This window comes from Mastomys coucha, unplaced genomic scaffold (genome assembly GCF_008632895.1).
Source record: "Mastomys coucha isolate ucsf_1 unplaced genomic scaffold, UCSF_Mcou_1 pScaffold22, whole genome shotgun sequence".
Lineage (NCBI taxonomy): Eukaryota > Metazoa > Chordata > Mammalia > Rodentia > Muridae > Mastomys > Mastomys coucha.
This window is the reverse complement of record NW_022196905.1, coordinates 5,744,693-5,765,545: the sequence shown is the minus strand read 5'-3', so window position 1 is coordinate 5,765,545 and position 20,853 is coordinate 5,744,693. Positions and strand designations below refer to the sequence as shown.

Here is a 20,853-nt window from a genome sequence, read left to right as displayed (position 1 = left end):
TGTATATGCATAATGCATGAGTGTGATTGTAAACATGTACCCTTTAGTCCAGTTGCTCAAGGAGACAGATATATATCTTACTAGAGCTGGAGTTACAAGTGGTTCTCAGCAGTTCAACCTGGGTTCTGAGAACAGAACTCAGGTCCTCTATGATAGGTCATGGTTTGAAAGATGAGTCATCTCATAAATTGTTTGATGATAAGACTCCATTTAATATGTTAATGTTAACCTAACTTAATGTTAGGTGACTAATATTTTAAAATTCCATTTATGAGTGAAGAAAACTATTTATAGTTATGTAGTTCTTCCTAAAGAATGTTAACATGTATTTCAACAGATACCTAAGAACTAGTGATGGAATACAACATGATGTTTTGAAGCATGCAGACATTCCATGTGAAGGTCATATTAGGATAAGCATTTCTCTTCAAACACTTTTTACTTCTTTGTAGTCAAATCTAGTTCCCATTTTAAATCCCAATCAGTTTATTTTAACCCACCTTGTCCTTCAATAATAAATAATTCTTAACAATTATGCTTTGCTGTTTATGACAACTATAAAATGACATAGTGTTTCCGATCTTTCATGCTGAACTGTTTGTATTTTTGCCTATATGTTTCTTTCACTGTATTTTGTTCTCATTTAGATTTATTGTCATTGGTAATATATTGATGATTATTTCTGCCTTACTTTGAGCTAAAAATTGTCCCTTCTTTTCTGGTTGTTCCTTATATCTTTATTCTCTGCTTTTGAATTAACTGAATATGTTTGCATACTACAAATTTCCTTTTTCTCACAAAGATTCTATTAGGATAGTCTTAGAGCTGAGACACCTTTCAGCAAAGTGACACAGCTTCTCCCAACATTCAGAGAACTTCCTGAAAAAGGATAGAGAAATATTCTGAGAGCCAGAGGCTGAAGAAGCCCATGCCAAAACAGTGTGTTCAGGATGTGACAGGACTCCTGCCTCTGTAATACATGCAGCAACTGTGACTGCTTGCACAACAAAAAGCAAGCCAATATTCCAGCACGGTTTGAGAGCATTCTGAGTCCACTGTAGTAACTCTGACATTGTAATACTCTTAAGTTCTCAGAGTGCAAGTAAAGTAAAATGCAGGTAGCATCTTAGTTCATTTTCTAATTTCAATGAAACATTCTACCATGACACAAGATCTTATAACTTCAAAAGCATCAGTGAGCTGTTAAATTCAGAATGGGAAGATTTATTCAACTGCTTCATACAGTTTGAAACCCAAGATAACATGAGCAATTGTTAACTTCAGAATATTCTATTCCATTTTCATTGTTTTTACATTAAAATTATACATGCACATGCATTTACTATGCCTGTCCATTTCTAGGAATTTGGGTATTCTTGTTGAAAAAAAGCATCCTATTTTAAGATTTTATCTTACATATTTTATTTTTATTTTGAGGGGAATCCAAATATCTACACCATGAACTTAAATTCTTATGACTGCCAGAACTGACGGAGAATTACCAAGGCAGAGCCAAGTTCACTCAAGACTGTCTATGGCGCTCTTATAGCTAAAGACAAACCAAAATATTGACAAGCTCTTCCCAAAACAGCATGTATAACTTGTGGCTGAAAGAAGCCTGATGTAAGAAAGAATCCAGATGGTGGTATAATCATAGGCTGGGTCTACGAGATGCCAAACAGCCCATTCAGAAGTGAAAATCTCTTACATCAGTGGGTGGGAGTGTACATGCCACCAAGTAACAGGCTTGGCTGATTTGACCAAATTGATGAAGCCTTTGACTCTGCTCAATCAGATGTTCCTTCATGATATTACTTGGGATTACTTCTCAAATCTATAACTCAAATGAGTTTTATAAACAATGAAGTCCTTCCTTGTTTCAAAAGAACCAGAGAACATTAGACAAAATCCATATAATTTTTAGTTCCTCTTTGAGCCTAGTTTAATGGATGCAATTGGCTAAAGATTCAGTAAACTTAAAAGAAATACAATTTCCTAGCTTATATGCATATCTTTAATATTACATTAACTCTCTAGTCATGTATCATTAAAAGTTCACTTTAAATTGTCTAGAATCTGCAATGATAGCTGTTGATTTTGCTCCAAAAAGTTCATCAATGCAAGTTTCCTTCTCAGACAGGGGTACTATGGGGAGGTGATTGAGATCTGAGGATTCTAACCACAGTTTTGGATTCATCATTGATTGACACAACTTTGAGGAAGGTAACCGGTTGGACAAAAGAGGCTACTAGGTGTATGACTTTCAAGGTTATATCCTGTCCCAAGAAACCCACCCATGTAGAGAGAATATCTTATGTATTGGATGAATGGATCACCTGTCAATTAAAAAACCTATGGCCTATAGAAAGGGTAGAATAGCTGGTGGGATATCTAGTAAACAAAAAGAATTCTGCAATAAAGCCAAGTATGGGAATATATTAAAAGGGCAGGCACTTGGTACCTGAGCAGAGGTAACCAGTCACATAGCAGAATGTAGACTAGTATAAATGGGTTCTTTTTAAATTATTGGCTAGTTAGGGATAAGCCTAGCTATATGGTCTAGATATTTGTAAATATATTTTGAGTCTGAGTCATTATTCTGGGAGCTTAGGGCCAGGAGGAAAACAGCCCATTACATATCCTCTCTCTCTGAAACTTTTTCCTATAGATCTACCACATGTTCCCCACCATGAAGTTCTGCCTCATCCCATATGGACTCTAAAGGTAGCCAGGCAAGTTGCTATGTACTGGAATTATCATCCCATAGAAATCTTCCCTTCCCTTTGTTTAACCAAATATTTTGTCATGAAATGTAGCAAATGCATTGGTAGACAAATAGGTGAAATATAAGAACAAAGGGAAAGACAAATACATGAAAATACATGAAAAACTCTCAGGAACTTGCACTGGAAAGTTGTTCATGTGCATGTCACAATAAATAAAGCACTGATGGTCTTGAGGAAGAAAAACCCAGGTCCCATTATGACTATTTGATTTGTCTACTTTCTACTCATACTGGTTTATTTTGGGGGTGGATGTTTTTGAAAGATTATCTAGGGCATAGAAAAAGCAATGTGTCCTTGCTCAGTGTGATGAGGACCTAAAGGAAGTTCTTTGAAATCATGTGGTGATGGTCCTTCCTTTTTTATGTTTCCCAGAACATTTTTACGGCTCCATTATAAATTTTCAATAAATAAATGTTTTTGTTGATTAATTACAGATGGCACCTTCAACTTCCACAAATTGTCTACCTTTTGTGATACAAACACTCATTACAGAGAGCACATGGCCCGTTAAGAATGGTTAGACTATTTTTGCAGAGAAGAAAAATGTCTTCCAGAAGTAGAGTATCTGAACATCCATCATTCTTTTTTGTTTATATCTAGCTTATCTTATTTAAGTAATCCTTCAAAATTTGACATAGTTTTCCTCCACCAAAGAACTGAAATCCAAATTATTTTAAACTTGTGGCTACAAAAATATCTCTTACCTATCATTTATCATGAAAGATTTGCCTATGTTGATACATATAAACAAATGAAGAATTGAGTTAATTGGTCTTATAGCCCAACATAATAAAAAAGCAGAATGCCTTAGCATCTACTACAAAAATGAAGATGGCTTGTCTGCTTTCACTGGTACACTTGTTTATGGCTTGTTTGTTTTCACTGGTACACTTTTTTTTTTTTTTGTATTTTACTATGGTCCTTTATTTGTATAATTGCTTTGATTTACTACTTTACATCCTTGCCAGATAATTAGTTAATAAGCTTGTATTACGCACCTTCTCTGTGTCAGAATTCAAAGTGTGTGAGTAAGGATCCTGTTTAACTTTCAAACTTGTAAAGGTGCCAAATCATTACATGTGCGCAGAGCTTGCTCAAGGTTTGACTCAGTATTATTACTTGTATTTGTGCTTAAAAAAAAAAATAACCATTTGACTTAAAACCTTGTTCTACAAATGTCAAATGCACTAAAGGGCCAGTGGACTAGATGTGTATCCACATAGACACAAAGAATGTTTTAAAGCTATGAGTACTGTTTGTTATGCTGTCTCTGGTGTAGATTCTGGCTTCTCTGGGAAGAGCAAGGAACAAGGCACAACCTCCACATTGAGTAGAGGGGCCTAACTCCTGGACTTACAGAAGGCGGAGGCTCCTGGACTTATAAAAGGCAGAGGCTCCTGGACTTACAGAAGGCAGAGCCTCCTGGACTTACAGAAGGTGGAGGCTCATCTTCTTATGCCTTGGATATCCCTGTCAGTGTCTTCCATTTAAAAATGATCTTCTCAGCTGCAGATGGAAGACACCCACTAGGGAAAATGAGGAAGATGCAGTAGATCATGCTTGGGTGAAGTACCACATGGTCAGCTAAGGAGGTGATTCAAGTACACCTTCTCCTCCAAGAGAAGTCTGTGATTAACAGCAAAGGAATTTGGGTCCATGTCAAATAAGCCAGAGTGGCTTTAAAATCTTAGTTTCTCTTAGACATAGCCATATTTTCCTTATTTTTTCACTACTTTGGAGACCATCTGTACCAAAAAATACCATAAAGGCAATCCAAGGGGACTATCAGTTTAAAGGGGGTGGGGAAGATCTGGGGAGTGGCTGGGCTTGCCAGTCTGGTCACTGAGTACATTCATCATTAGTCCCTATCACCATGGTCCATGTCTTAAGTCCTCTTGTCTGGCTTCCCGCCCAGGGTCACTACGTTGGATCTGGTTTGTTGTCCATGTCCAATTAATAAAACCTCTGCAGTATCTATGTTTATTGCAAAAACTCTCTCTACCTGAGGGGCATAGCAGAAAAAAAAAAAAGAGACTGAAAAACAAACTAGGAAAATCCAGACTTGCCCCAGCAGTAGCCTAGCTCCAGAAAGGCTTAGTTCAGGCCTCCTCTGGGTAACTTGTCCTGGGAAGGGCCTTTCATTTAGTTTTCCTTGGAATTTCTGACATAATGGGGCATAATGATCAGACTCTGCTGGGAGGTGGAAAATAACTGACCAAGGTTGGTAAACCTTGCCACATAGTTTTGGATTTTTAAAGTGGTTTTCCATTCGTGCTTTTGCATTCCAATCAATATTTTGCTAAACACAAAGAAAAGTTTAATGTCTCCGATGGCAATATAAAAGAGTACCATACCTTCATCAAATAGTTCTATTTCTGTAGCATGGCTTCTTTTAGTATGGTGCCACATCAAGTAGAAGCAAATTATGTGAGAGCCTTTTCTAATTTGTTGCATATAATCCCAGGCAATAAAATTTTTGCAAATTAAAAAAAAAAAAAAAAAGGACCACTTTCAAATCTCTCTCTCAGTCTCTCATTCACATGCACATACCACCACCACCAATTCTATTTACCAGGATTCACATTGTTCTGCATTTTATCAGATGTGCTATAATTAAAAGTTGTTGGAAAGGGCTATATCATATGTATATTTTATTACTTGTCTGTGAGAGGCTGAACAAAGTAAGTAGCATAAATGAGTTCAGTTTTACAGTACTTTGTCACATCCACACACACACACACACACACACACGCACACACACACACATACCTAAATATCAGATCTTAGAGATTCTGCCAAATGCTACACATATGACAGGCAGTAAATATATTCCCCCAATTTAAAATTTTATTGCAAAATCCCCTCTATACTATGCTATCCTATACTAAATCACACCCTTCTCCCTGAGCTTTACTAGTGTTTGCCAACTTCTGATTCAATGTGGAAAACAAACTAACTCCTAATTCTAGATATCTGCAACAATAAAAATAAAATAGAGAAAGTGACTCCACACAAGAAAAGGACCTAAAAATACCAGAGCTGTTGGTTTGATCTAGAACAAAGCAAAACAGAATCAACCAAAACACTTTGGGTTTTGGTGTGGTTTCCAAAGATTTTGTGTCTTGAAAGTCAGGGTTGCTTTGCAGGGTTTTGTACATTTTTTAAAAAGAGTTATTTATTTTATGTGTATAAGTACACTGTAGCTGTACAGATGGCCGTGAGCCATTATGTGGTTGCTGGGAATTGAACTCAGGACAGCCCCGCTCCCTCCGGCTGCTCGCTCTGGTCCTGATCCCTCCGGAGTAATTCACTCTGGCCCTGCTCCCTCTGGAGTAATTCACTGTAGCTGTCTTCCGTTGCACCAGAAGAGGGTGTCAGATCTCATTACGGGTGGTTGTGAGCCACCATGTGGTTGCTGGGATCGGAACTCAGGACCTTTGGAAGAGCAGTCAGTGCTCTTACCAGCTGAGCCATCTCTCCAGCCTGGTTTTGTACATTTTAAAAGCTCTCTCTGGAGACATGCAGGAACTGAGATCCAGTGGTAGGCTCCAGATTTGAAAGCTGGTCGGTGGCTTGAATGTATGTGAGGCACTATTGCATGAAGTCTAGATTTCTATTGAAATTCATGTAAGTGAAGGCTAGCCCATCTCACTTTTCACAATGGTGAAATTCACTGGGACGAGGAGTCCCAAGATGAGATGTGCCTGTGGCATCCTCCCTTCTACAGATAACTGTTTTGCCATCAACCTATGGGAACAGCTTCTCCAAGCTCAGCTCCCATATGTTTAACCCACAGGTGTTTCGCTGCCTCCTGGCAGATACTGTTTATTGTTATCATAGCAGACAATGGGATATGGTGAAGCTGAGAGCGGGAACGCTCATGTTCCATTTGCCAGTGTGAATTATCCTCCAATTCTAGTCCTCTAGTCGTGGTGGTCTCTGAGTGGCCCACTTTGAAAAAGAGTCTGAAGCCATTAGAACAAAAAGCACTGGAAGGGCTTAGGCTGCTAAAGGCTACATCTGGGCTCAGCAACATGCATACTAATAACATCATTACGGCCGAGTGGTTTGGAGAGCGTGTTTACTTTGTTGTGGTTGCCGTCACCTTCTACAGCTGAATTGTTAATATGTGGTTTTAAATTCAAATAGCACACAGGGCTAATTTTCTTGTATTTGCCCAAAAAATTAGGTTACATAGTTCATCTAATTCTCCCTCCACTTTTCCATGTGTGGGTGGTACTCCTTGTAGAGAGGACTTCTTTTCCATGACATTGAACTTGAACCTGCCTGACCTTTCTATAATGAGTGAATTGAAAACATCTCCCCTTGGAATGTGCCTTGTAGATACTGGCTATGCCAGTTTTTCTGCATTTGATGAATTAAAGGGGCAGAGTCTTTTTCACAGTCCTAGGCCAGAGAAGTTATTTAACAGGGTTAAAAATGGAGAAATGTAGGGAGGGAGACAGAAGGAATGAAAAGGAAGAAAGGAAGGGAGAAAGGAAGAAAAGAAGGAAGAAAAGAAGGAAGGAAGAAAGAAAAGAAGGAAGGAAGGAAACAAGGAAGGAAACAAGGAAGGAAGGGAAGGACTTTTAAAAAGCCTCTCACAAAGAATCCTGCTCCGAGAGAAACTGGAAGTGATTAGACAAAGGTTGGTTTCTCTCAGGAGTTCTGAGTCTCTCCTGAGGTAGCAACAATCTTCTTATTTTACTCTCCCCTCTATTTGCATATTTAAGAAAGAGCCTGCCACTTTAAAGTCCTGGGTATTTTAACAACTATTTAAGTAGCACATTTGAGATTCTTCTCTTTCAATTCCTATACCTAATTTTCCTCTTATTGTTCTTTCTTAAACCAGTGTCTTCCTACCTAGAGTCAATGTGCAGGGAGAGATTCTTTCGGACCAGAGCCACTCTCCTGATCCACCGGTGGGTTTCCTCTCGTACACGCTCATGCCCATGGATGCATGCTTCTTCATTTTTTTAAGGGAGGAGAATACAGAATTGATGAAAGGCAGCTGAAAACAGTCAGCAGCGCAAAGCCCAGCACTGCAGCATCTGATCTTAATCATAATATATCCTCTGTCTGCTTTGTCAAAATCTATCACTCAAGAGCACCTTCAATGGACAGTAATTTGAGGTGTGGCTTATTAGATCACACGATCTTATGAATAATAAAAAGTTATGGAAAATTGCATCCAGGACTGCTATCCAATTTTCAGTGTGTCACCCACTTTATAGTAAGGCAGCATGTTTATGCATGATTTCTGTTTCATATGTATTGACTAGATCATTTTCTCTGTTGTCCTGAGAATTGATGACACACACTGTATTAAGAATGATGACCTCCACAAGGGGGATAACACTTCCTCTAGATTACACTATTGTCAAAACATATTGAAAATTTCTTTACACATGTTACTGCTGTATTTTTCTGCCTGAAAGACCCTGTTAAAGTGAAATCTTGTCTTTCTTTCTTTCTTCCTTCCTTCCTTCTTTTCTGCCTTCCTTTCTTTCTGTTTATTGTTGATGGGGGTGGCTTTTTTTCCTTTTTCTAAATAAGACCAGAGGGACAGGTGTCAATTTTTTTCACTTAATACTTTGGTGGAATGACCAATGCAAAAATAATAACATCATCCTTCAAAACACTGTCTGGCAGGACTATGTCAACCCTTCAGGGCAATTTTGATAACCTTTTTGGAGGAATCTGAGAGATACAACTTCCTCTTATGTGCTTAAAGACATTACTGTATAGGACCCAAGGAACTCCATTATGTATGGATTCAAATATTCTGATGGATAATCGGTGCTGAAAGAAATCCAAATAGCAGAAGGCTTCAATGTAGATTGTTTTCCTCCAGTTTCCCTGACAAAGTCTCATAGAGGGTGCTATTATTCTTCACGACACCTCACACACACACACACACACACACACACACACACACACACACGCCTGTGCCTCCTTAGGAATCTACACAGCGTTCAACTTGCAATGATGTAACACCACTGCTGATACCACCACCATGTGAAAATGGTGTGCAATATTACTTTCTCTTTCTCCCTTGCACTAGATCAAAATGCAAATTCACTCTCTGCCAGAGACTGACCCCTTTTGTAGCCGCTATACCACACAGTACATGGCAGGGTCTTCTGAGTGAAAAGGAAGCAGAACACAATTGTTGAGCCCATAGAAAGCCGGAATATTGATCTTAGAAAAAAAATCTCCATATTAAGACGAATTCTGAAAATAGATAGTAAATAAACATTGGGCTAAACTTCTCACATCTAAATGTATTCTGTTTTCTGATTATTTTCCCAAAGCTTTGTGCTATATTAATGCCGAGATGCCTGCTGATGCAGCCTTACTGATCAAAACCTGAAGTATATATTTGGGCAGGGGAAGAAAGTGTAGCATATTAAAGACTAAATGTCAAGAGGTATTAAGAATAGAAAACAGAGGTACGTGAGAAGGAATTTTATGTTTTAATTTAATTTAATTTAATTTATGGGACTTTTGTATTGGAGACCATTGAACTGACAGGAAATGAAGATAGTGCCTATCTAGCCTGAGATATGTAATGCTTGTAATTGAAATTAATTATATGTTCTTTAGAGTCTCCTTTTTCCTTTTAAAGTTGGGCAGGTGGGAATACTTTAGCCCTTCCTTTACAGAGGCAAGTTCAAATACTTTAGAGTCCACTCTCGGGTTTTCAGAACGCCCCTCTGATTCCAGACCCGAACACTCCTTCCTGCCTTCATTTTGCTTAAAATTCCAAGGTCCCATCCACACCCTGCACTCCCAAGGCCACCCTGGCTGGCTGCCCATCCACACATTCCTGGCTGCTTTTGGAGTGTTTTCAGAAGCCTGTTTCATTGTGCTTTGGCAGGCCAGACACCTTGATCCCTCCCAGAGACCCTGGGAGAGGAGCAATCAGATTTCCTAACAGGACCTGGAAGCTTGTATTCTAAGGATGGGCAGAGAAGCAATGCTGTTTTACAAGGATGTGCAAAGTGGTCATCCTGTGTGAGAACTTGCCGTGGGTGGGATGTGGTGAGGAGCCAGAGAAGACCCTGACCTTCCTTTCCAGGGAGCTGATTTAGTTTTTCAAAGGACACAAGAATGCTAATGTTCATAAAGGAGTTCCCCTGGGTTCTTCAGTGAGCTGTCCTGCAGTTCTGCTGTTCTTCTTGAGATGGTAGAGATGGCTGCCACATCACAAGGAATGCTGTGCCTTCCCCTTCTTCAGGATAAAGCAGCATGGCCTCCCTCTAGCCACAAAAGGTGCCCTAGCTCCTCCCATCCTTGCTCCAGCTAGGCCTCCAAGGCCCAGAGTGAGTTCTAAATCCCATGTCATTGAAGAGCAGAGGAAAAGTCTCTTTGTCATTCTAGTTGGTCTTCAGTCTAAGTCTTTGGTTGATTGTCCTTGACTTAGTTGCTTCCTTTTCTATCCATAAAGGACCCTGAGTTTTGCTGCTACGACTATCATCTAGTTATATAATTCTGAACAACAATGTGTAGGCCGGACCTACTGCTGACGGCGTAAGTAAGATGAGATAAAGGGCAGAGTACTGACAACCCTGAGAACAACCTTTGTTCTTGTTTCTGAGACAACTGAATGTACTGGGCAAGGAAGATTTATCTCCACCTTCCTTTGCCTCTCTCCCTCCCTCCCTCCCTCCCTTCCTCCCTCCCTCTCTCCTCCCTCCCTCCCTCTCTCTCTCCTCCCTCTCTCCTCTCTCTCCCTCCCTCCTTTCTTCCTCTCCATTCAGAACAATGTCATTTGGCTTCTATAAGAAGTCTGATGGAAATTAATCTACAACATGATTCTAGACCGGAAGTACAGCTGCAAATCAGAAAGGGGATGGAGGTGTTTTATAAGGTACCAAACAAGCAGGACTTCTCTGGACAGCAGATAATGCAAACTAGCTTTGCTGGAAATGAGCTGCAAAATACCTTCATTTTCTACTACACTGAAACCCTGATAAGATCACAACTGCTAGGGTCATACGGTATATCAGGTGGAATCACAGCCTTTAGAACGCCATTATTAATGCAGACAACCTCACAATCAAAGAGGATGAGAGCAGTTTCCAGATGCCAATGATTTGATCCTATCTTATTTGGCTGTTTACATTCAAATAATGTGACTGTATAAATTTAAATAATACAAACCACCAACAGATGGGTCCCAGTGAAAAACTGTGCTTTCGCTGAGACCCTGAATGTACACTATACAGTGCTTTACAATTTATTTGAGCAGAGCTTGCATTTAAAAAAAAAAATGGGGAGGGGGGATAAAAAGAGACTCATTTCTTCTACCATTATGGAAATAAAAGGACGGTGGCTTTAGTTCGCGCTGACTGTGCCAAGGAAACATGCAGTTCCCTAACCTCTGGTACAATGTACCCATAAGGTAGCAAGCATCAAAGCATATTAAAAGATATTAACTGCATATTTGCTTATGAACAAGATAAAAAGCTGTAGGGCCTCCAGGTTCTCAAGCTGTGAGTGGAACAGCTTTGCAATTTGCCTGCAAAACTGCATTTTGATCTTAATGAATATAAAATGGCTGCCATTAAAAGTAAAACAGATTATTTCGGGTCTTCCAGGGCCCATAGCTCTTTGCCGGCCTTGGAGGGCCACTATGATCTTTCATTAAAATCTCACAGCAGGGCTCCCTCACCAGCAAATCAAGCCTTGCAGTCTAGGAGATTGGCTACATTTAAAAGTAATTTTCAGAAATCTACACAGATTTTCAATTTGGTAATGAAAGCCATAAGAGAATGCAGGCGGCATTTTGTCGAATATTGTTACTGATCCAGCGCTCACATTCGTTAGAAATTAAACTGCCCCGTAACTACCGCGCTGATGGCAGCTTGCCATTTCGGCTGCGTTCTAATCTCCGTTTGTTAATGAGTAGCATGTGCTAATTGTTGTCATCCTTCCACAGGAGCGGTCCTTCCCTAGCTAACATATTGTACCTGCCCAGAGGTGGAATCTTTGTAGTTGTCCTCGACCGAGTCAGAACAGAGAGTTGGAGTCACAGTGCTTAACAAGAGAGAGAAGCACCCTTCCAGGATGCAAGAGGGAATCGAATCTCAAACTAGGTGTTTTTATTTTATTTGATGGATTCCTTTTGTTGTTTTGGTTTTTGTTGTTGCTGTTTGGTTGCTGGTTTGTTGTTTTCAGTCAAGCCCCAAATTTTTAAAGTTCCAGAATAGCCAAAATGTTAACTTCAAAGATCGATTTCAACACTGAGGATTCCTAAACCACATCAAATAAAGGGTAACCTGCTTAGAAGGGTTGAAAGGATGGAATGTCCCAGTGACCCTTAGTGTTTGTCAAAATCATGTGAAGAGTGTACATACACCCGGAATGGTCGTAGATCCTCACGGGCTTTCAAGACAGGCAAGTTTGAAAACAAAATCCAGGCAACTGTGGGGGTATGCTACTGTGAATTGTGGGCATAGGGGTGGGGGTGGGGCAGATGTATGGACTCAGTCTGTGGCTCCCCTAAAGGAGAGAAGGCACTGCAAGAGGAACTCAGTAAGTTCAGCATTCTGGGGAGTGGTACAGACAGACATCTGAATAAAGAGAAGCTTAAGATAATTACAGATGATTAAATAGAAAACATTTATGTGCATGCATTCCAAGACAGAATGAAACTGCTTTATTTCCTTTATGCTTGTCCTTCCTTGATATAAGGACTAGGGAGAGTTATTTTTTTTTCTGAGACCCTAGAAACAAAAATGTCAGATATACTTCTCTTTTGGAAAACGCATTCAATAAATTTTCTTTACTTGGCAATTCTCTTTACCTGGCACCTTAAGGGCAAAGCACTTCCCTGCACTAAAATGTGACGAACAACAAGAGCTGCTCTCCACTTTCTCTCTGACTGGATATAAATTCTTCCTGCTGATACAGAAAGAATCTCCATTTAGAATAGCACTTCTCCTTGGCAGAGTGCTGGCAGCCAGGAGAGCATATATGCAAAAGATATGTTTATTTTCATGGGGCCAAGGCAGGCACTGTGTGGCTGGGTTAAGCAAGACTCTAAGCTTCTGGATTCTGAGAGGCTTGCCTGGGCTAGGTTTCTTTGGTTTTCACAATGAACAATTTTAATTGGGTGGGATGTCTATGATTCTAAGGAAGTGACACAAGGACCCTTAACAAGGTGTCACTGTTAATGTGCATTAGGATGTGAGGAGAGAGCTCACACCACAGCCTCGTCTCTGTGGCCTCGGGAGACCATGGGAAAGAGCTATAAACAACTTGGTAAGCAGTTCTGAACCTGTACTACCTGTGTTTGTTATTCTAATTGCAGGAAACATCCCTGTAATATATAAGGTTTTTTTTTTTCCCTTTCTCCCCCCAAAGTGACATTATGAGAAATTCTGCTGAATCCTCCCAAACCCATAGGAATGAGGCTTCCTTCATTTGACCTGTCACCAGCGGCTCTAATAGAACTGAGAAGTTTCAGGTACATTATGACAACTGTATACTTTAAGGCCCCTTAAGCATATGCTAAGCTGAGAAGAGAGGACGAAAGACATGTTATCAAGTTTTACTCTCCAGAACTAGAATGTAACAAAATATTAATGTCCCCTCAATAACTATCATAGGAAAAAGCAGGACTTTAGGTCATAGAAGTTATCGTAATTATTCTTCCGATAATAAAGTTGAGTTTTACTGATAATAATAAAGTCTAATTATTTACTTTGTTTCAGAAGTATAATGAATGGAAGCAGGCATTGTTCTGGTCCATCATTTTTAATTTTTCAATTTGTTGGAAAATACATATTATATATACATACATGTGAATTTAATGGAAACTTTTACTTAAAAATTAAAGATAAAACATTTATGATCTTGTAAATGTCATAATAAAAGTTCTCAAACTGCAAGAGAAAACACAGGTTTGTAAAATAATAACTAAATGTTAGGTCCAAACAAATGGGGAGAGGGAGCTTAAAGTAGTTCATTGCAAATATATCTATTGAAATCCATACTTCTTTTATAATTTTATTATTAATTTGGCACTTCCAGTTAAAATTACAAAACCTTCAATTGAGCAAATGTTTGGGAATATTATAGTATCTGTTTCAAGCATATGAAGTTTTAGTTTTGTTATTATTATGAAAAATATTCTAAATTGTATGCTAGAACTCATAAATTGCTTGAAATATAATGTTCTAGTGCATATAAACTATTTTGGACTTAAAGAGCAAACCTCACAGAGCCAACCCTAAAGGGAAAAGTGGCTAATTGAGAAAGTACTGCAGAATTTATAAATAAGTTTTTCCCAGAAATGATACTTACCTAACAGTTTGAAGCCAGATTTGGAGCCACACATCTTTAATCTCACTACTTGAAGGTACAAGACAGAGACAGGAGAATGGATCTTTGTGAGTTTCAGACCATTCTCTTCTACATGGTAAATTCCAGGACAGCCAGGGATTACCCAGTGAGATCCTGTCCAAACAAGCAAACAGTGTCAAACCCAGTTTGATCCTAAGGTAAGCTCAGATGAGTCAAAATTTTCATCATTTAGCTGAGCTGATTTCACATGCCTTTTGACTTGTCCTTTGCTTCTAGAGAGCAGAAAGCCATGAGCTACAAGGGAGTGGAGAGTGAGGTGAACAGCTAGGGCATTAGGGGAAGATGGGCTTGGGAAGGAGCATGGATAGAATCCTCTTGAATCTCCTATGTGTGGGAAAAGAATCCTAGATCCAGGGTTTTTTGTTTCACAGTATCTCAAACTCTCCTCACTTCTTCTCCAAGTGTGCACAAGTTCAGTTTTCTTTACTTCAACATCAACTGCCTTCTCCATCCTCCTAGGCATTCATCATACTCCAGGTAATGTAAGCAAATATTAGAAGGATGAGAAGCAAGGATAAAGGCAACAAAGAAACAATGTTTGTAGATGACACTTCTGCTTTGGTTTTAAATGAGGAAGTTCAAATGAGTGTCCTGTGCCATGTACATATTTCACCCACTTAGAGGACTGGCTAAAGGCAATGTTGCCAGGTGCCCTATCCTACCCACCATAACAGCCTACAAGTCTACAGCACTCTAACTATCACTAGGAACAGTAAACAGTTGGAAAGATGTGCAGATAGGCAACAATGAGCGTGATGCTTGGGAAGTAAGCACCACAGGGCATATTGCTGATTCTACTCTTATTCCTCTTGGATTCTCAGGAGTGTGGATGTTGTATGCAGGGTGGACTTCTATCTTGAGCATCTGATGAGTGTCCTTCTGTGTTTCTAACTAATTGAGAAGAATAGAGATTTCACATATGACATTAAAAAATAGAACCTAGCAAACTAGAATAGAAAAAATATTTTGAGGCATTGGAGAAAAACTGAAACTCATATCAAAGTATAAAAGAAGGCCTTCCAGACTGGCTCGAGTGTGTTATGTGGGGACTGACTTCCATAGTTAGTAACTGCACCCTTCTATAAAAGCAGTAACAATCTCTTTACCCAACATAGAATCTGGAAGGTTTTCAGGACCACACTGGAAGAGTTTTAATATTTCTGGAAGGCAGAAATGAAAAGACAGCAGAGGACCCCCCATGCCAAGTTCAAAGGCTCATATTTACACATAAGAGACAAAGGAGAAGAACTGTTTTCTAGGATGTGACTATAAACTGTGTGGAGAAGTGACATTTGCACTGAGGTTACATGTAGCAGTTAATGCTGTCTCTGAGAGACGTGGACTCTGCTCATCTGCAGCATGAGCTGCTGAAGGCCATCCATACACAGTGGGAGAGCTATCTGCCTCTGTTTCTGCTGAAAAAAAAAAAAAAACCAGGAGGCTTTGGGAAATATGAGGGCAGCACAGCGGAGTTTTGGTTTTGTTATTGTTGTCTTTAGCAGTTGTTCCAAATAGCAGAGAGAAAGGCATCCAAACAAGGTGAAGTGTTTGACTAGAGACTAGAGAAAGTGTGTGTGGACAAAATATCCAAACCAATAAAAACCACTTATACATAAAGTCTAAAACACAAATACCAAGTAAAGATTTCAGGTATGATTCTAACCTGTATCAGGACATGGGAATTAGAGATTTTAAGTTGCAAATGAATTGGTAGCGATTTTTCAAAACAAGCAGAACTGATATATACATGGCTTATATCTCACTGATATATTTTAATCTACACACTAAGAATAATACAATAAATACATAATTTAACTTTGGGCAAAAAATAAGATGTGGATGTTTCAGCCAAAATCGTAAGAAATTTAAAAGGAGTGTTTCATTATGTGAGAGTTTGTTCTGTTAACAGAAAAATAATGCTAGATATAGAATTTATCCTAGAATCCAGGAAAGCAAACATCAGTATACAGAAATTTAAGAGACAATCCTGCAACTAAATATTTTTCAAGGGAAAATAAACTTATTTTTAAAATTCTGAAAAAATAATCACAGATTATTTTCGAGGTATAGAAAAATGATACCATGAAAGGAGCATTCTTTTTCCCCTTTTAAAGCTATTCAATGTGGAATATAAAGGGACGTATACCCCAAATGGAAGGCTGAAGACATGGTGAAGAGCCAATATAAAAAGTGCTCTAAGAATATTGTCAGAAGGGTTAAAGCTTGACTAAAGGCTGCAAACCTGCCAAGGACAACAGAAAGCTATTTTAAGCTGTTTGTAAAGAAGAACAAAGGGATAGGTACATTGATTGGGGCACACAGCAAAATGTTAACAGATGTCACAGAAAACAGAACGATTCAACTCCTGTTTTGATTCTATGGTCTCTATCAAGAAGAATGATCTTTGGACTGGAGGGGGCAGAGCAAACAGACCTTAGAGAGAGCCAGGGTCCAAGGTGAGTCCAGACACACTATGGTTATCACCTGGTTCCTTTAGATGAGTTCAAGGCTCAAAGCCAGACAAGCTATCTGTACAGTTAATAAGAGCACCTGAAAAATAAAACAAAAATAATCCAGATGCAATCACAGAAATCTTCACAATGGCTCTCGCACAATTGTGGTTGACCATGAACTGATGTGATTACAGAACGAAAACTTAAATTGCAAAACCAAAAATCTACAGAGAACATATTACTAGAAAGATTCTAGAACCAAAGGAGCAAGTCCTATATAATTACGGTGATTCTGAATTGCTTGGATAAATGTTGCCAATAAGTGCTTGTTAATTAATTGGAGCAATCTGGAGTGTTCTCTCATGGCATGTGCCCTTTGCACCTTATTTTACCCCTGTGTTCTTTCTTTGGTTCTTGTTCGGCTTATTCACAGCTTTACTGTAGGATTTGCTATATTTTGAAAAAACAATTGTACTCTTTACTTTATCACAATTAGATGTCACAATCACGTACATGGTGCCCACTATAAGAAGCAGGTGGGCTCTGGCGATATAAGCTGGTAAAGTGTAGCTTTTTCCTTTTAGCAACTTAATGGCTTATAATAATGGATGAAAGTGAATGACTGAGTAGGTCCACAGATACCATGGTGTGATACCCAAAGTAAGCATCGATTGTGTATCAACCATTGTACAAGGCTACAATATGGCTTTACATGCTTCATCAAATATCTCAAAAAAACTATGAAATCAATGTGTTTATCCCATTGACACTGATATACAAGACCAAGTGATAGTTCAGACTGAAATCAGATGTTATATATAAGTGTTCAAAAGCTACTGACAGAGGGAGAATCAGTTTCCTCCAGGGATGAGCTCCAACATAGATTATAAATCTCAAATAGTCAGCGTGCTCACGTGCACACACACATACACCTAACAATAATTAAAGAGGAGGTCATGAATTTGAAAGGGGAGGGACACAAGGAATTTGAGGCAAAGGGAGGAGCAAGAATGATGTAGATGCAGTGATCATATATGACATTCTCAAAGAAAAGATTAAACAAACAAAACAGTAAAAAAGAAAAACAAACAAAAATTGTTATATATATCTGTTGTGGTGGTTCACTCCTGTAGTCTTAGCATTTGGGAGGCTGAAGTAGGAGAATCCCCATGAACTCAGGAACAACCATTTACATAGATTGAGTTCAAGGTCAGCCTGGGCTAGAGTATGATCCTGACTGAAGAAAAACAGAACAAACTAAAACATGTACAGAAGATATAGAGTCAGAACTCAAAGCCAATATCTCTGAATTCCAGACATTGTGTTCTATTACAACACTCTGCAAACAAAGGCCCGTTGATGCCCAGGCTATAGTGAAATACCTTAAACATTCCAGACAAGATGGAATGGTGTCCCAGGAGCACTTCCCAGCAGAGAAGGAGGACAACTGAGCTGTCACTCTTAAACATCCTGTCTTCTGGAAGGGGTTTCTTCAGCCCATATCACTAATATGGAGCCTAGTCAGAAGAAAAAAAAACATTGTAGGTGTACCAGTGCATGCTGTCTATCTGTCTGTCTATCTGTTTCTCTCTGTGTGTGTCTCACATCTCTTCCTCTGTCTTCTGTCTGTCTGTCTGTCTCGTCCTCTCGCTCTCTCTCTCGCTTGCTCTCTGTGTATTAATGAACATAGAGACATTCTAATTATCAAATTAAAACTATTAAAAACAAAGTTTCAGTGTACATTTCTTTACCAATTTATTAGCTAATTCATTTCCAACTTTCAATGTTCTCTTTCTCTCCACCTTAGTTTCCCTCTGTACCTTTAACATATGTACTTCATTTTATGCATAAAATGAGTTCTTGTAAAGTTGTGTGATTTTTTTTTGCGGCAAATGAAATATTACATTAAAGATACTAGAGATGTATTCTTTTAAAAGAACCTTATGGCAAATTGCTTTGTAAAGCAAATAATGACCCTATAACCAATCTTTCTTTAAATCTAGATTTCCATATATCAGATTTGACTGAAAAAAGGTACATCTGTACTTTATTTTTACATCTGTCTGCTGGCTGTACTGCAACATAATAGTATGCCAATTTGAAATACCATAATTTTTATACTTTTCCAGTTCTCACAATGCAATCTTAGAAAATGTATTATTTTCCATATAATTCTTACATATCCTTTCTTTTCTTCTGTGGAACTTTGGCCTTTAGAGCTGTCTATCACCACCATCCCCCAAGTTAGAAGACAGCAGTAGCACCTCATCTTTCAGAAAGCAGTATATAGTATTGTGTGCTCTCTGGACATTTAATATTTACAATGATTCCTGGGTATAAACAATTGCCTCGATTGCTTTACAAGTCAGTAAACTAGTTAGGCATCAGTAAGACTGGGCTTCTGCAGGTGTATTGATTGTCAGCTGACATATACTAACATACATATAGCACATACAGCACACACATGCAAACACACACACACACACACACACACACACACACACACACATGCACAGGCTCTGAGATAGATATTGTGAGATGACTCCCCATACCCATCTAAATGATACTACCTCATCCAGCTATGCAGAGTGTGTGTGTTGTGTGTATTAATACATATCTCAAATTTTTGGATGCAAGCACACAGTACCGCATTAACTATAGTCACCATCTTTGCAAACTGACTTCTAAAAATTTGTTTATTTTACATAATTAAAATTATACGTTCTTCAACCAATTCTTGACATCACCCACTCATCTTCGAGTAGCAATATTCTAGTCTCTGCTTTTCTCTCAGTTAAGCTTTTATAGATTACAGTATCATGTGATTTTTTTTCCCATCCCATGTTTGGTTTATTTCAATTAACACAACGTCATCCAAGTACATCTATATTGTCAAAATCATGAGACCTTTAAAAAAATATATTTTTACAGTTATTTATTTTATGGATATGAGTGCCTATATAAATGTGTGTGCACAGGGTATATTCCTTTTGATTTGTGAGGCTAGAAAATGGTATCAGAATCTCTGGAAGTGGAGTTATAGATGTTTTTGAGCGGCTAGGTGGGTGCTGGGAACTGAATCTGCGTCCTCCATAAGAGTAGCCAGTACTCTTAACTGCTGAGCCACTTCTCCAGCTCCCCAACAGGATATTGTTTTGAAAGCTAAGTAATATTCTTCTTAGTGTGTTTCTAAGCACATGTCACATTTTCTTTATTCACCTGTCTGTGAGTACTTCAATTTTACCTCATATCTCGACTATGTGAAGAATGCTGCTATGAACACAAGATCACAGAACCCTCTTGAGAGACTGACTTCATCTCTTTGGGATATAAACTAAGGAAGAAGACTGCTTGATCAAAAGTAGATCTTAGTTTAGTCTTTGAAGATGGCATTGTTTTCCAGAATAGATAAAGCAGTGCACATTCTCATCAACAAGCAATTATTACATTTCCCCACACTTCTTCCCTTTATCATTTGATAGTGGAAATTCTAATAGGCTTTGGACTGCATTTCATTGTGATATTGATTTGCATTTTTCTGATGGTTAATGATTTGGGAATTTTTTTCTATTTTTCACATTGCCTCTGAGTCATCTGTATATCTTATTTTGAGATATATCTGTTCAGCCCCTTTGCCATTTTTAATTGGGCTGTTGTTTTCATGGCTCTGGAATTGTTCAAGTTCCTCCTATGTTTTGGATATTAACCCCTTATCATATGGATAGCTTGCATATGTTTTCTCCTGTTCTGTGGGTTATCCTTTGCGCTGGTTATTGTCTCCTGTGCTGCAGAGATGCTCTGCAGTTCAATGCCATTCCACTTGTCAGCTTCTGCTTTTGTTGCCTCTGTTTGCAGGGTCACATCAGAAACATCATGGCCCAATGTCAAGGAGCTTCCTGTGCTTCCTTTCAGAAGTTTTAAAGTTGTAGGCATTCCATTAGTTTTCAAACTCATTTGAGTCGATTTTTATGTATCACGTTGGGTAGGAGTCCAATTTCATTCTGTTGCATGTAAGTTTTGAATTTTTCTATTTACTGACAATACTGCTATTTCCCCATTGTGTGCTTAGAAACACACAGTAACTACTATTGTATTTTCTTATTATTGAAATAATAAACAATTTAAAAAGGTCTCACAGAGAAGACAAAGCTTCGAGTGAATGTTTGCTCATAAAAGAATTTTTTCAAAAGGCTGAATTGATTCCAGTAATATGAGATAGTTTCCCTGCTCACTTCAAACCT

General features: G+C 38.6%; 1 long non-coding RNA gene across 2 annotated transcripts in view; it reads right to left on the bottom strand.

Moving 5' to 3' along the window:
- The window catches only part of LOC116069201, a 525,801-nt gene that overhangs the window by 11,088 nt on the left and 493,860 nt on the right, over positions 1–20,853 (bottom strand). For both annotated transcript variants that reach the window (XR_004109900.1, XR_004109901.1), the window contains 3 exons: positions 17,995–18,129; positions 16,593–16,709; positions 14,100–14,252 (listed from right to left, as the gene is read on the bottom strand). This is a non-coding gene — a long non-coding RNA (uncharacterized LOC116069201). The remainder of the gene's footprint in view (positions 1–14,099; positions 14,253–16,592; positions 16,710–17,994; positions 18,130–20,853) is intronic.